The sequence below is a fragment of the Myotis myotis genome, unplaced genomic scaffold (assembly GCF_014108235.1).
Source record: "Myotis myotis isolate mMyoMyo1 unplaced genomic scaffold, mMyoMyo1.p scaffold_m19_p_9, whole genome shotgun sequence".
NCBI classification, from domain to species: domain Eukaryota; kingdom Metazoa; phylum Chordata; class Mammalia; order Chiroptera; family Vespertilionidae; genus Myotis; species Myotis myotis.
Window position 1 is genome coordinate 32,068,856 of NW_023416401.1, and position 15,071 is coordinate 32,083,926.

Sequence of the window (15,071 nt, forward strand, 5' to 3'; positions counted from 1 at the left end):
TCTTTCATTTCCAATCTGAAAAACCCATATAGGCTAAGCAACACAAAATAAGAGACACACTCCTGGTCTTCACCCCAGTGGGTCTCAAAGGGGGACAATTTTGCCCCCCACCAGGGGTCATTTAGCAATGTCCAGAGACATTTTCAATTGTCACTTTTGGGGTGATATTATAGGCATTTAGTGGGTAGAAACCAGGGATGATGCTAAACATCCAAAATGAACATGTCTTAGGCTGCCATAACAAAATACCACAGACTGTGTGGCTTAAACATAAATTTATTTTCTCATGATTCTGGAGACTAAAAAGTCCAAAATCTAGGTCCAATAGGGTTTGGTTTTTGGTGAGAGCTCCCTTCCAGGCTTACAGATAGCCACATTCTTGCTGTATCCACACATGGTTCAGAGAGCAAGAGAATAACATCTTAAGTATTTCTTCTTGTAAGGGCACTAATCCTATCGTGAGGAACTCATCCTCATGACTTCATCTAACTCTATCACCTTCCGAATGCCCCATTTCCAAACACCATGATTTGGGGACTTCAGTGTGAGGACTTCAACATATGAATTTTGGAGACACAAACATTCAGTCCATAAGAGCACAGCAAAGAATTATCCAGCTCAAAATATCAACAGTATTGAGGGATAGAAACCATACCTATACCTCAAAGTACACCACTTCTGATGCCCACAAAACATCCACAGTCATTCTTCCTTAAAGTCAAAGCTACTCAGACAGCCTCTCATCAGTTGAACCATCTCATAAAGAAACCTTGTTATTTATAATCTGGTGGAAACCACTCAATAATTCCATCCAGAAGACCTTTTTAGAACAGAAAGCTCATCTATTTTCTAGAGCAAAAGATGGCTACTGTGTAAACTTATGCTCACATAGCTGTGGGATTCTCTTTGGGAACTTCTTCCACCACCCTTTAGAGAAGGAAGGGACAGGTATGCTTCACCGAGATATATTTTTGTCTGATTTTATTTCTTTCTTGTGAGATGCATGGTGAAATGGCCATAAAAGTACAAAGAAGCAGGTGAATGGACATATGGGAGTGGGCAGGGAATGGGAAGATCTTTGTATCACATGTGTCACATGACCTCCAAGAGTGCGTACCACGGAAGAGGCACTGAACAAAAAGTAGACAAAATGACTCTGTCATTAGCTATCTGGTGCTGGCACGATGGAGGCCACACCATCTAACAGCAAAGACGCCCCACTCATCAAGACACATCTGACTGTTGCCGCTGTTGAGTCTGCCAGCAAGAAAGATGGGAGCTGAGCCCCCAGTGTGACACCATTGCTTGCGTCTTTTTCTTAGTGTCAAGTTGACTACATTGGTCATCCTTCATGCTCGAAGTGCCAGTGGTTGGTTCCCACAGGAATAGACCTGCCTTCTGGGTTTAGCTTTGCCTTTCCTGCCTGCAGAGCCTTAGGGAGTTCCACTATGCCAGGGCTTATGTGGCATTTGACCCAGCATGGAATCCTATATGGTATTGCTTCCAGCCAACAAAGTGTGGGTCTGAGCCCTGACCACAAGATCTACTATCCCCATTGCACATTGACCTCCCAGAAGTCAGGCTAATGGAGCATGGAAGGGCCTACCCATGGCACAGCTGAGGGGCCAGCTGAGACGCAATACTCTACAAGGATAGGGTACCATGCTCCAAGGATACAGGATACACATCTAATCAGAGATCTTTATATGCACCCCACCCCAAAAGGAAGAATATATAGTTCCAAGAATCAAGGAGTAGAAGCAAGAGTGGCCCCATGGCTCCACTTGCCATCACCCCCAATTATCTACTGGGCTCTGAAAGGCAACAAGTTTTGATCCCCAAAGGGACACAATTTCTCTAGGAGACCATTGCAAGAATCTCATTGTATTATAAGTTAGGCAGCCACCTAGGAAGTCAGGAGAGGAGCCACCACCTGGCCTGATCATCAGGCAGAGGAGCTGCTGCTCCACACTGGTGACAGAGAGGAGTACATGCGGACTCCAGGTGACCCAAGCTGGGCCCTGTTTGTGTGCTCCTGCCTACGTGTGACTATCCATGGACAGGTACTGCAAGCCCAGCTTGGGAGGAGCAAGGTAACCAAGAGCATGGACCCCTCCGCAATGAGGGTCTGAGTCATGCCACCAAGTGACACACCAAGTGAGATATCAAGACTGCAGAGGTGGTGGCTGAGGGAGAGGACCCCAGACTGAAAGTAGAGGAAGTAAACCCTGAGACCTGCCACAGCAGTGGGTACTGTAATGTGTCCCATGAGCCTCCCTGCTATAGGTTTCCCCTAGAAAGAGAGGTACACCAGAATGCCCCAAGAGTATGGGGAGTCCATCCAGTGGCACAGAAATAGACAGAGGGGACAACAGACGCACAGCCGAGGTTGCCCTTTGGGAAGGATTTGCTGCCCATTCGCCAGGAACATAATCAGCAGACACCTGGCAGGTCAGCCTGGGCCACAAAGAGCAGCCTCACTGTCTAGGGCAGCGGACATCGGACTGATGAGGCAAGAGTGGAATTGAGCCCCCTATAGTGACTCTTGCTCCAGTGTTCCTTGCCTGGTTGGCTGAGGCCCGTCAGGCCTCCACTCTTTCTTTTGCTCTTCCCACAGGAGCACTCTTGCATCCCAAACTCCATCCATGATCTGCTTCCAGATTACCCAGCTGCAGCACAAGCCACTGGATTTTGTGTGGCAAGTTGTCCCCCAATATCCACCTATCAGGAGTATGGAAAGTGAAGAAAGGAATTCTGTCTGCAATGCCCCCACCATGGACCCTAAACTTATTATTCAAGGGTAACTGATCCTCAAAGACTGAATTGGAGATGGGCCGCGAAAGGGCACCCTGCTACCTGGGAGATGTTGGGGAGGGTTAAGTGGAATGATTTCTAGTCAGACATACTGAGGCATTAATGAGGTCAGAGAATATTTTCTGTAAAGGACCGGGTGGTAAGTATTTTTAGCTTTGCATGGACTCTGTTGCAACTATCAAATTCTGCAGTGGTAGCATAAAAAGAGCCACAGACAATAGGTAAAACCATGACTTGGCTGGGTTCCAATAAGCTCTATACACCAAAATAGGCAGCAGGCCAGATTTCACCCGCAAACCATAGTGCCAACCCCTTCATCTCTTTCAACAATCATTTGGATGGAGAAGTTGTAGACCCACTGCATGAGTATGAGCTGTCCTATTTCTAAATGCTTGCTGGTGTGAGTCCTTCCTCCCCCTCTGCCTCAGGCCTCCTCCTGGTAACACTACCCTCTGGAAGAGGATCGGCACTCCTACTCCTGGAGGATGGAGGCAGAAGTCATTTTTAAGTCTTTTTGACCGAAACCCACAGTAAGGAATACATTTCACTTTGTAACCCAGTACACACATCCACTACTCGAGGCCTGTCATTTTCACATGATGGCTTCAAAACATTAATGAACAAGGAAATATATTTGAAATTAATTTGATAAAATACTAAATAGCAGTAGTTTCATGAATTAATAAAAATGGATAAGAATAGTAGAATAGAATAGAATAGAATAGAATAGAATAGAATAGAATAGAATAGAAAAGAAAAGAATAGATCAGTGTATAATGTGTAGAAAGGACAAGTTTTTTCATGATATTCTTTTGAGGTTGTATAAAACAAAAAGATCAGATTAGGATAGGATGTAAAGGTATTTCTTAAGGTAAGGCATAGTCAAAAAGTTAGGGAATCACTAGCTTATCACAGTCACCCCCAATTTATTCTCCCCAGGAATAGTAGTAACTACAAGCAGATTTGTTTGCAACCTGCATTTGAGCAATACATACAGCCAACTGGATTATCCATTACCCAGCAATTCTTGTTAAGGCACCTTTTAAAACACCCCTCTTCTTCAAAACATTTTCTTATTCCTTTAAGATTTTTTAACACTTTCTCTTGGCTCCTCTTCAATGTACTTTTTATGACTTTAGTTGCCAATGGAGAGCTCAGGTATCAACTGTGAGACCTGCTGTGATTTCATTCATGTTTAATTAATTCAAGCTGCCTGTTGCTTTCAAGTGTTAGCATGTGTTGGCAGTGTGTCCCTGGAGCTCAGGCCCCAGTACTGGGGAGAGCCTCTGTACCAGACTCCAAATGGAAGAGTCCCACTTGGACTTGAGAGCCTCCCTGCTGAAGTATTTTCTGTCCATTCCCGCCCTTGTGATGCCAGGCCTGTGTCTGAGCAGATGACCCACCAATAGCTGCAGCAGTGGCCATTACAGGCCAACTCAGGAGGTATTTCTGCATGATCATTGGTTGTGCACACCTGGGGCACTCCCCCTCTTGTTCAAGGCTGACAGATGTTTATACCCAATTCAGCATCGACACATGTCCTCGGTGCCCAGAACCATGCCTTTGAGCATCCCCACAGGTCAGGACTCACATCCACTGAGAACACTGGCCTCCTGCTACTTCATCTCCGTCCCTTGCTTGGTTTCTAAGCAGTGCCTTGCAAATAGGTGCTTAATACATCTGAGCATAGATGAGACATGCCTGGGACAAGGTAGCCTACTGAGTATCAGAAGTTAATCATGAAAATGTAAGTGAACTAAACGAACTTCAAATACCCACCTAAGGACCAGAGAAGTGTTTTTTCTTAATCCAATGCAACTTCCAAATTGACTCCCAAGAGGTGAACTAGCAGGATGGGTCAGAAGCTTCCAGGACCATCAGTGGCCTGGGGTGTGCTGATCACACTTACTTGTGTGTGGTTGGCGTCATGTATGGCAGTGGTTCCTCATGATGTTAAGAAGCATGGAGGTATCTAACGTCATGACTCAACTGATCTGAATACATCTCAATTCATACTGAGATACAGAAAATCAAACATTTTGTCTCTCTCCCTTGCCATCCTGTTCACCTCCCTTATACTGATAAAACTTCATTTCAAAATGCCTTGAGTAGACATATATAATCTCATCTTTTATTTCAAAAAGTGGGATTCAGGGAGAGACTATCTCCATCTCACTAGTTAAAGCAGGTGGTTCTGTAACATGAAAGTTACTAATGGAAGTTTCCAACATTCTCCAAATTACTCATTGCTCCAGCCTGAGCTTTTAATCCAAACACCAGCTCATCATTAAAAAATTGGCACAAAATGAATAAATAATTACTTTTCTTGCAGGATGAGTTTTCAAATGAACAGACACAACTTCTTTGTCCTCTCCGTCTGAAATCAGACAGAAACAGCCCATCTGGCAAAGGATAGTCATGACAGAAATCTCTCTGGCCCTCACAAGGATGTCTGTCTGCAGAACAACAACCCCTCCTGAGTTAAGGGCACTGTGCTTTCCTTAAGAAGGGAAGCTCAGGCCAGCCTCTGTGCTCAGATCTAGAGAACAAGAGAGAGGCAGCTTGAAACGGAAGTCTCAGAATCCACTCTTGACTCAACAGTCCAGCAAATGCGCTCGGTTTGGCCGCTTGCCATTTTGTACATTTTTAGAATCTGTGATGAATTTTTAGGTCTCATTCTTGGAAGCCAATAAATGTTTGGCATCTAAATGGTTTTCCTCTTTGTTTTCTAGGGCAAATTATGATATGAACATAATGAATCTTAGCAGAGCTGGTGGCACTCCCCTCCTGCCCCCACTAAAAATAATGTGAGGGCCTCGCCATGGGGATATGCAAGAGCAAATGACTGACTGAGGAGCAGGGCCTGGGCTGCGGAGGCCGGTCCAGGGTACGTGGAGGAAGCTGTTGGCCAGCCAGTCCCCAAAACAGTGAGGGAATCTTGCCTCTCAGGATTGAGCTAAACAGTATAGACAGAAAGAGGACCAAGGAGACCACCTCTCCGTTGTGATAAATCAAGACCCCACAGCTCAGAAGGCCAAAGGACCGCTGGCTCCAGTCCTCAGCTCCTGTAAACATTTGTCTGTAGTTTATCTAGAAGCACTGTCAATCACTCACTAGTTCATTCCCACAGCAGCCATGTGGGAGCTGCTCAGAGCTTCCATCGTGCCAGCTGCAGATGGGGAAGAGAGTAATACTGACCTCGTCACACTGTTGGAAGAGGAATAAACGTGAGCATAGCACACATTAAATACACAATAGATATGATAGCCTCTCACAAAGGAAGTATTTCAATGTAAATTTCCTCACTTAGTGACTTTCTTCTTTCATAAGAGGGTCTGTGCAGAATGAATGGCTCCGAGCTTGGAAGAGAGGCTGGGTGGCAGGAAATGGGACAGGGACGTATTAGAGGAGATGGAGGGCTATGAAGACAAACTTGGCTTAATTTAAGTGGGTTTTCTTGTGCTGGCAGGATGGGGAAGCAGAGGCAGCAGGTTGCAGAAGGAGGGGCAATGAGAACATATTGCAGGATGACTGGGCTCAGCAGGAACTTGGACTCAGGAGAGGGCACCAGTGTTGTAAAGAGAACAGGGTGCCAAACTGCGTGCCTGGGCAGAGACCGAGGAGGGCCAGCCAAGCAAAGCACAACCTTGGGGGCCGGGCCAACAGGAGAGTTAGGGCCAGGGAATGGGGATCAAGTGCTATGAGTCAGGGAGGGTTGAGAATGACAGAACTTGGGGGAGGAAAGAGAGCTGGAAAGCACTTTAAAATCACGTAGCTCAGTTTTCACTTAACATTTTACAGAAACTGAAGTCAAGTGGTTGAATGACCAGTCCCATGTCACAAGGAAAAGTTAGGACTCAAATTCAGTTGTTTCCATCTAAATCTAATGACCCAAAGCTCTTTCAAAAATAAACAAATAAAAATATAAATGACAGCAAAAAATTCTGTCACACTTTATTTTTGGATTTCTCAATACTTCAACCTAGAGTAAAGTGAGTTTGAATTTGAACACAGGATTCCAACATTGGGCATGACATCATAATGGTCTGCATGACTTCATTACCGGTCAGGGAGAGGCTCAAAGGCATGGAAAGTCTTGATTATTTGCATCCATCCCATGATCTGAAAAATATCAGCCTGTGAGTCACATTGGGCTCCCATGGTTTTATTTCACCACAAGTAGGCAATGTTGTGAACAGTTGAAAGTGAGAATTCCCTGGCCTTTCTACATATGATGGCTGCTATAGGTTGAATTTATTTATCAGGCCATAGTGATAAAAGCGAAGAATCAGAAACTAAAAAAAGCAAACAACGAAGAAGAGAAACAATGCTGTCATAAAATTAGTTTGTGACTTAGGTAATGAGCAAAAAGTGGAACTTCTTACATGTTCAATAGATAGACTTAACATCTGATATCTCTTGCCAAGTCATTGGTGGAAGAGTCAGAGTGAACATTAGTGGTCTCTCCAGGGACTGAATAGAACAAAACCCCAAGGAGACTCCTAGAATATGCAGAGAAATTCCCCCACTTGACTTTCTTTGATGAACCCAACTGTTGTGAAATCAAAGTGATGTTTGGTTTCCCAGGAGTATGGCTGGCAACCACGCTAACAGTAGCTGGAGTAATGCCGTGTCCCCCAGTAAGAATTCCTTCTGAGATAAGGGCTTTGGTTGCCCTACAAGATTTGCGGTCTCCCCAGTGACACAAGCATCAGCCAAACACGCTGAGTTCTCCCGCAGAGTGACTCTCTGGATGTGAGTAGCGGCACCCGCCAGATTAATCATTAATCGAGTCGGGGAGAGAGTTCTGGCCTTTCAAAAACAAACTTCTCTGCACCCTTAGATTTGCTTGATGGAAACAGACCAGGGTGAGCCTCGTAATGTGTTCTGCTATTTGGCCATTCGACTTTAGTCTATGGGACTCAATAATCAACCCATCCACACGTGCGAAAACAGTTTCCATTTAGGAAACCTTCATTTCTCTTTTATAATCGTCCAAAGTCAAGGTAAACTTTCCAGGCTAGAGACGACGCAGCCTGAGCTTTCCATAAATTATTCATCAGATGTGAAAGGAGTCCAGGTCAATATCTGGTTAATGTTTACCCTGCTGACTCTGCCCAATGACTGATCTTTTTACATGCTTTCTTCATGAGAGCTGAAAACTACACAGAAACTATTTACAAAATGAAGGGGCCTAAGTGCACATCTCTTTGGCAGGTGATGAGGGCTCCATCAAGCGGGCATGGTGTTTGCCATCATGGCCCATCCACATTTCTCTGATTTTTTGCTACCAGCCCTTCTCCAGCTGTGGTGAAAATTCTATATTCAAACTGACAAAATCAAAGGCAAACAATCTCCCAGCCTCAAGTCATTTCAATTTCTAGGTTACGCTTTGCATCTGACCTGTCTTTGCTGTTATTTCCTTATAAAAAATGGAAAAAAAAGAAATGTTTGTAGATTGTGTCAGGATTTACAAAGTGACACTTGTGTAAGTCCTTGGAGTCACTCGGTTATTCAGAGCTAAGCCGTACTGTAAATGAAGCATTTTATGATGGATTTTATAACAAATCCAAACTACATATCCAGGGCTTATTTTTCACCCGAAACTAAGATCAACTGCCTCCTGGGCACCTACACGCCAACAAACACAAACCCAAATCAATTCTCTTCCTTTCCAATGATCGTCATTCTTTTCCAGTAACTTCCTTGCTCCTTCCCTTTGCTCCCTATTTCATAAGCGGAACTGCCATTGGCCCTATAATTCAAGCCAAAGATCTGGCAATCCTCCTGCTACCTCCTCTATCAGTCACCAAATCTCGCCAAGTTAGGCTCCCAAATACTTCTCACACTTTTTCTCCACCCCCACTGCTACTGTCTTCACTGAGGCCAGCATCATCTCCTGATTGCATTAGTAAAACAGTCCCCTAACGCATTCCTCTACTTCCAGTCTCGGCCCGTCTGATCCCATGTCCATACCGTAGTCAAAAGTGAGGTTTCTAAAGCAAAAACTCATGAAAAGCTGCCCTCTTTTACGACATTGGTGGTTCCGCATTGTCCTCAAGACAACACCCAAACTCCTTAATATACTATGGGACATTCATTCAGAAAGTACTTATTGAGCATGTACCCAGTGCCAGGTCCTGTGAATGAATGTACAGCACACATGTGCTCTGCCCTCATGAAACTAGATTAGTGGGGAAGCCAGCACAGTGCACATAACCACACCAATCAGTACCTAATTACAAGCAGCGATTGGCACTGTGAGAGAAAATATGATATGGGTTGAGGATGTGTAATAAGGGGGAGAGATGGGGTTGGAAGTCTTCCCCAAGATAGTGATGAGATGGTAGGGGACGCTTCCCAGGAAGAGAAAACACAACTTATAAAAACCTCCCTGACGGGAAGGAGCATGCGTTTGAAAAGCTGGGGGGAAAGGTCAACATGGCTGGAGTGGAGAGGACAGACAAAGCATAGTATGAGATGGAACTGCAGAGGTGGGGACTTTTTTGTATTTAAAACAATAGTACCAACATTTACTTTAAAAAATAAAGATCAAGGAATTAGTCCACCAGAGTGTCCTGCAGAATTGCTTAGGTATATCAAAACTCGGCTCTGATATAGCTAAGGAGAAGCTTATGTCGTAAAGACAGAACCTTATAGACGGTCGGTCAGTTTGCAGATTTCAATTATATTCGTGTAAAAAGTGGCCAGCGTTGACCTGGGAATGCCTTCCTCTCAGGAAGCAGCCCACACAGGAACATCTAAATATCCTTTAATAGCGTCTGCACCCCAGAGGGAACAAAAGGGCCAGAGGGCGGCGCGGCCCCTGCCTAGCAGCGGGAGCGTCTGGTCAAGCTCACAGGAAAAGGGTGAAACCCTGCCTGGAGCCAGCAGCCAGCAGGTGACCTCACCCAGCATGGCCCTGGCCTTTCAACTTTTTCATTAAAGGAGCCATTTTTCAAGGAGACATCCAGGAGGCCGGCTTCCCCCATTGGGCGGGGCAGGCACTCACATCGAGGGCAATGCCAGTGGCCTGGCACCGCCCCGCTGGGCAGGTGTGGGGGGCTCGCCCCTGTGCGCTTGCGCTTGCTCGGAGCCAGGCCGGTTTGGAAGTGGCCTGGACCAGCGGCTCTCGCTAGGGGGCAGTGTGGGAGGCGCTGGGGCGGCAGGTGCACCCCAGACAGCGCTTCCCCCTGCAGTAAATTCCATAATTACAGGTCACGGAGTGGGCGCCCCTTTGAAGTGAGGGACTTTCTTGTTGTTCCTGCAGCGGATACAATTTGGCTGAGATATCAAATGCAGATAGTAAAAATTTAATTAACAAATCAAAGCCTTTATCTGTAGTTTTCAGAACTGTGGCCAACAGTTTTCTTCTATCTCAAGAGCTCCAGTCAGAGCCCAAGAGAAGAAAGCAGCGCCTTTGTGCTGCAGAAAACCTACAACTTTTCCTGATGATTGCTCCCACAGATAAGGCTCCTATTAACGGCCTGCTGGTTCAGGAAGAGGCTTTCGGCCCCTCTGCAAAGGGGCTGTATTTTTCAAAGACCTTTGACACTTTGCTCTGGTTAACCCTTTGTGTTCAGGCCCCGGGATGATTTTCCCAACAAGCCAGGCTGTAAAAGATGCTAGGTCTCTCGTGTGGGACTATGTGGACAGGCAACGCATCTGTTTGATAGCATAATCAACCCGGAACTTCTTAGTGGCAGTTTATTGAGGACTCGGTCTCAGGAGACAAGTAGAGATAAAGTCATGTTAATTTCTGACAGGTAACAATTTACTTTTGGATCAGCCTTTCAACAAATTCACAAGGGAAATAGCTGAAGCTGCCACCCACCACAGCTGTAGATGGGGGAGCCGAGAGTCCCAAAGATAAAGAATAGGTTCTGCCTCCTAGTCCAGACAGAACGCTCATGAATAATGCAAGAGGAAATGATGCATGACAACAAGAAATTAACATGTACTTAAAACATCAGAATCCAAATTTGTGGGTATATGTACTCTCTACATAATATATGTTTATATAGTAAAATTATCAAGTTATAATAGCTGAGTGTGACTGAAGGTATTTTTTTATTTCTATAGTGTGTACTTAGCTCTAGCTTTAGGGCGTTTTTTGATTGGCATGTGTTAAATTTATAATAACAAATTGCTACAGCAGTTAATTGAGCTATTGAAGGCAGAAACCAAGTGGCCTCAGTGGCTGGCTCAGGTGCTAGTCAACATGAGGCTTTGGTTTGATTGGACTAGATGGGGTTGGACTGGGTGGGATGGAGGAGAAATAGAGTTCACTCAAGATTGCACACATAGGATATGAAGTGGGTTTGAATGAGGAATGCAACAGAGAAGCAGGGACTTCAAAGGCCCCTGCTGACCAGAGGAAATTTAGAACTTTGTGTCCAGGTAATGAGCGTAACCTGGAGGGTCTAACTATCCTCCTCTAGTTCATCAGCTGTGTGTTGCTCTCCTTGGCTCTGTAATTTGGAGAAGAGTGAACCTGGTGAGGAAGCTGGAAGTGGGAGACAGGGAGGCCCCTGAAACCTGAGTGTGGGACAGAGCAATTCTATGTATTGATTTGATAGCAAGTGTTTCTCACAAGTTACCATGTCTAAAAGAGGCTAAAACTCAGATTGGTTTGGTCAGTTTTGTGGCACTGATACATTTGGATGGAGGTGAGGGGAAACATAGGCAGGCAGTGGAGGAAGGAGTAAGATTAGTCAACATTAACATGGCCAATTCAGAAGCAGCATGGCATAGTCACCTTTCTTATTGCATGGAGGCAGACCCCTCTCCCACCTTCGTGTTCCAAGTCTGGGAAGGTTCCAGAATTGCCAAGCCATCGTGGGCAGCTTGTCCCTTGCAGGGAAGTGCCGGACTGACTGCCTTGAGACTCCTGTGCCCACGGCTGCCAGAGGAGCCTCCAGGTTAGAAGCAGTTGACCAAAGAAATCCCTTCCTGACTCTGGACTGCAACTCCAGCCTCTAGTCCACCATCCATTCTCTCAGGAGGTTTCCATGCCAACCACTCAAATGTTCCATTTCTGAGCATAAATATGATCTGAGATGCATTTGACAAAGCTATTTATTACTCTCATGATTTCTCTTTTAGGTGGCCTTTATGTCTGCAAAACAAAAGAAGATGCCTGTGATGTTCTCAAGATAGGTGCGAGTCATCAGAAAAACTATAAGACGATGTCATCATGTTTAAAGCATCTCATAGATCTCAAACATATTTCTTCGTCCTATGATTAAAGGAGAAAGGAGTTTTTAAGGGCTTCAACACACAATAGCATCGTGGGCCTTAATTTAGTTTTACAGTTCACAGGGTCTGCAATGTATTAAAGACGAGAGGCCCCTCTTGCTGGCCTGTTTTTCATAAGTGTGCCTCGCTAATTCATCGTACCTGCTTAATGACTGGGGGCTGCGGAGCAAGGCCAAGGCTGTGGAGTTCTTGATCAGCACTCAGCTCAGCTCATGCTCAGTTAGGCATTTGATGAATGTGACCTGCGAATGGGGAAGCTGGCGTTTCAGCTACAAACACTGAAGGGGGATGTCCAAACTCTCAGGTATCCCTATTAATTTTTTAATGAAATTAACTAAGCAATCACTACCTACTAGCTATAGTTACTCTTTATTAGGCACTTACTATGTGCCCAGCACTGTAAGCTATTGTTTAATCCTCACAGCTTCCCTGAGAAGTAGGAACCACTATCCCCACTTTCCTAAAAGACAATAATTAACAATATAGAACCCCTGTTCTGAACCAGTCCCATACTGCCACCACACTACAGAGAAATCTTGTATTCCCTGTTGGGGAATATAAAACCACATATCTGTGGTCTCCACCTGCCTGCTATGAATTTATGATATATTTGTGCAGTAAGCTATAGACAGAAACTGTCAGCTCCCTGTGATGGGATGGAAAGTAAGTGCTATATCATTCAAGGGGGGTGTGCTCCTGTCTGCTGGATGTACCAAGTTTCCAAGAAGAGAGAGCTTGAACTGGCTCTTTGGTGATGAAAACAACTCAAGTTAATGTTTTCATAAGTTATGAGTAGGTTAGAAGGTGATAGAAGCCAATCTCAAAAAAACACCTTTACATGTTCTTGCAAGACTTAAGGAGGAAGGATCCATTTCCATGGCTACAGTAGCATCTGAGTTTAAATCTACAGTAACAAGCTCATGATAAAACTAACACCACACCAACCACAGCAGCTACCATTTACTGACGATTTACTCTGTGCCAAACATTGTAGCAATTGTCTCCTTAGATCTTCCAATAATCCTAAATTCCTATCATGTCCCCATTTAACAGATGAAGAAACTGAGGTCTATGGAGGTAGGTAAGTTGCTCCTGTTCACCCAGCCATCAAATGGCAGAACTGGAGTAGAACAAAGTCTTTCTGATGCCAAAACATGATGCAAGTCAGCACTTGGCCACCCTACCTCTCTCAAAGCAGAATGAATGAAAGACATGGGTAAGGATTCAAAATTACTCCAAAAGGAGATTCTTGGAAGATGCACTGTGCAAGCAAAGGAGCTTGCACTGGGGTCAGAAGTGACTCTGAAAATGAAAGCAAACCCGTAGGTTGGAGAGAAAGTGAGATGAAAGATGGTACCACTCAGAGGTAAAGAATCTTCATTTCACTTTTCACCTCCAAGAGAAGTCCATCTGGCAAATAATCCAAGTCCAAGGACATGGATTAGGATACGTGTGTGTGGCCCGGGGTTGACAGCAGGTGATGCACACAACAGGAGCCTGAGTATTTGCCCCCCAAGGAGGCCCAGACCCTCAGCCTGAGAAAAATGAGCACCCACAAAATGAGATCCAGCTGGCCTGGGAATTTTGGGATTCCGAGTAAAAATACTGGCTTGACGTTTGTTACATGTTATTTCCCCTCTGGGAGGTATATTTATAGTTAAAGGGCCTATTCTGTAGACATCCCCATGGTTCAATACACTCATTAATAGAAAGCCGATGTGAGAATGTCACATGACTCTAAAACTGGCTTTTAGTTCGACCAACACTGAAAGCCTGAGCCAACTGCAGAGGCCTCTGGTAACTGCTGGCCAGGCAGCCCCTCCACAGAGCAGCGTTTCTCATCCCAGGAGAGATCAGCTCACACAGCACAGAGCTACCAAGAGGCTTCCTCTCCTCCAGTTTATTCTCTGATGCCTCCATGTCCAGTTTCTTCCTCCCCTAACCCCACAAGGACAGCCTTGGAAATGATGCAAAAATCATGGCCTCAGGAAAGAACTTGGGACTGAGAACCAGAGGTCCCAGAATTAGAGCTGAGGCTCAACCCCAACCAGCTCCGTGATCTTGAGCAAATCGTGTAAACATAAAACCCACGTGGAGAACACAGAGCGCTCCCAGAACAGTGAGCCTTCACAGATCCAGGAGAGGGGAGCTTTGAATTTGGGGGACATTTTTCCTCTTGGGCAGATGCCAACTCCAAAAGCAAAGACAGTGGCTGGGAAGCTCTGCAGAGCTTTTTGCAAATTCATGGTGCTGGGGGGTGAAACATAAAGTTCATCTTTAGTGAAAAGAATTGCCTGGGAAGCAACCCAGGTTCTCCATTCAAATCCTAAAAGGCTACACACAAGGAACAAGAGGGAAACAGCCCTCACAGGGACTGAAGCCCAGTTTGCCCCTGAATTATCTCAGTGCCCAGATGGATCAAGATGCTCAGCAACCTCTCAGAAGCAAAGGTACATCCTTCAGGAAGAAATAGTCCCAGGTGGAAACCCAGAGGTGCAGGAAGACACAAAGAGCCAGGAATATGTGGCTAACAAGTGAACACTAATTACATAATACAATAATCCTGCCCCAAAGGATTTACATATGCATAACTTTAAATATGCATAACAATAGCACAAAAGGAGGAGGGGGAGGGGAAGGATGCAGTTGGTATAAGTGCTGGACATTAAGCTTTTGATTGCAGTGTAAGTGCCTGACACTGAGCTTTTGATTGTGTAGGTGTCCATTTCAAAGACATCCATCTCAAGTAAACATATTGCCAACTATAAGAAACAGCTACTAGCAAACCAGCTAGAGAAGAACCAGGCCACCCTACCCATGCATTCTCTGTTCTGAAAGCCATGAGTAACTTAGATAACTGACCACTTGAGTGACCCCAATTGTCCCCTCCCACTACCTAATTCTTACTCTTACATTTTAAATTTCCCAGTAAAGAGAGTGAACCCCAAGAAACTCTAAGCACCCCACCTCAGCTGGACCCTAGTAAAGGCAGAACTCAG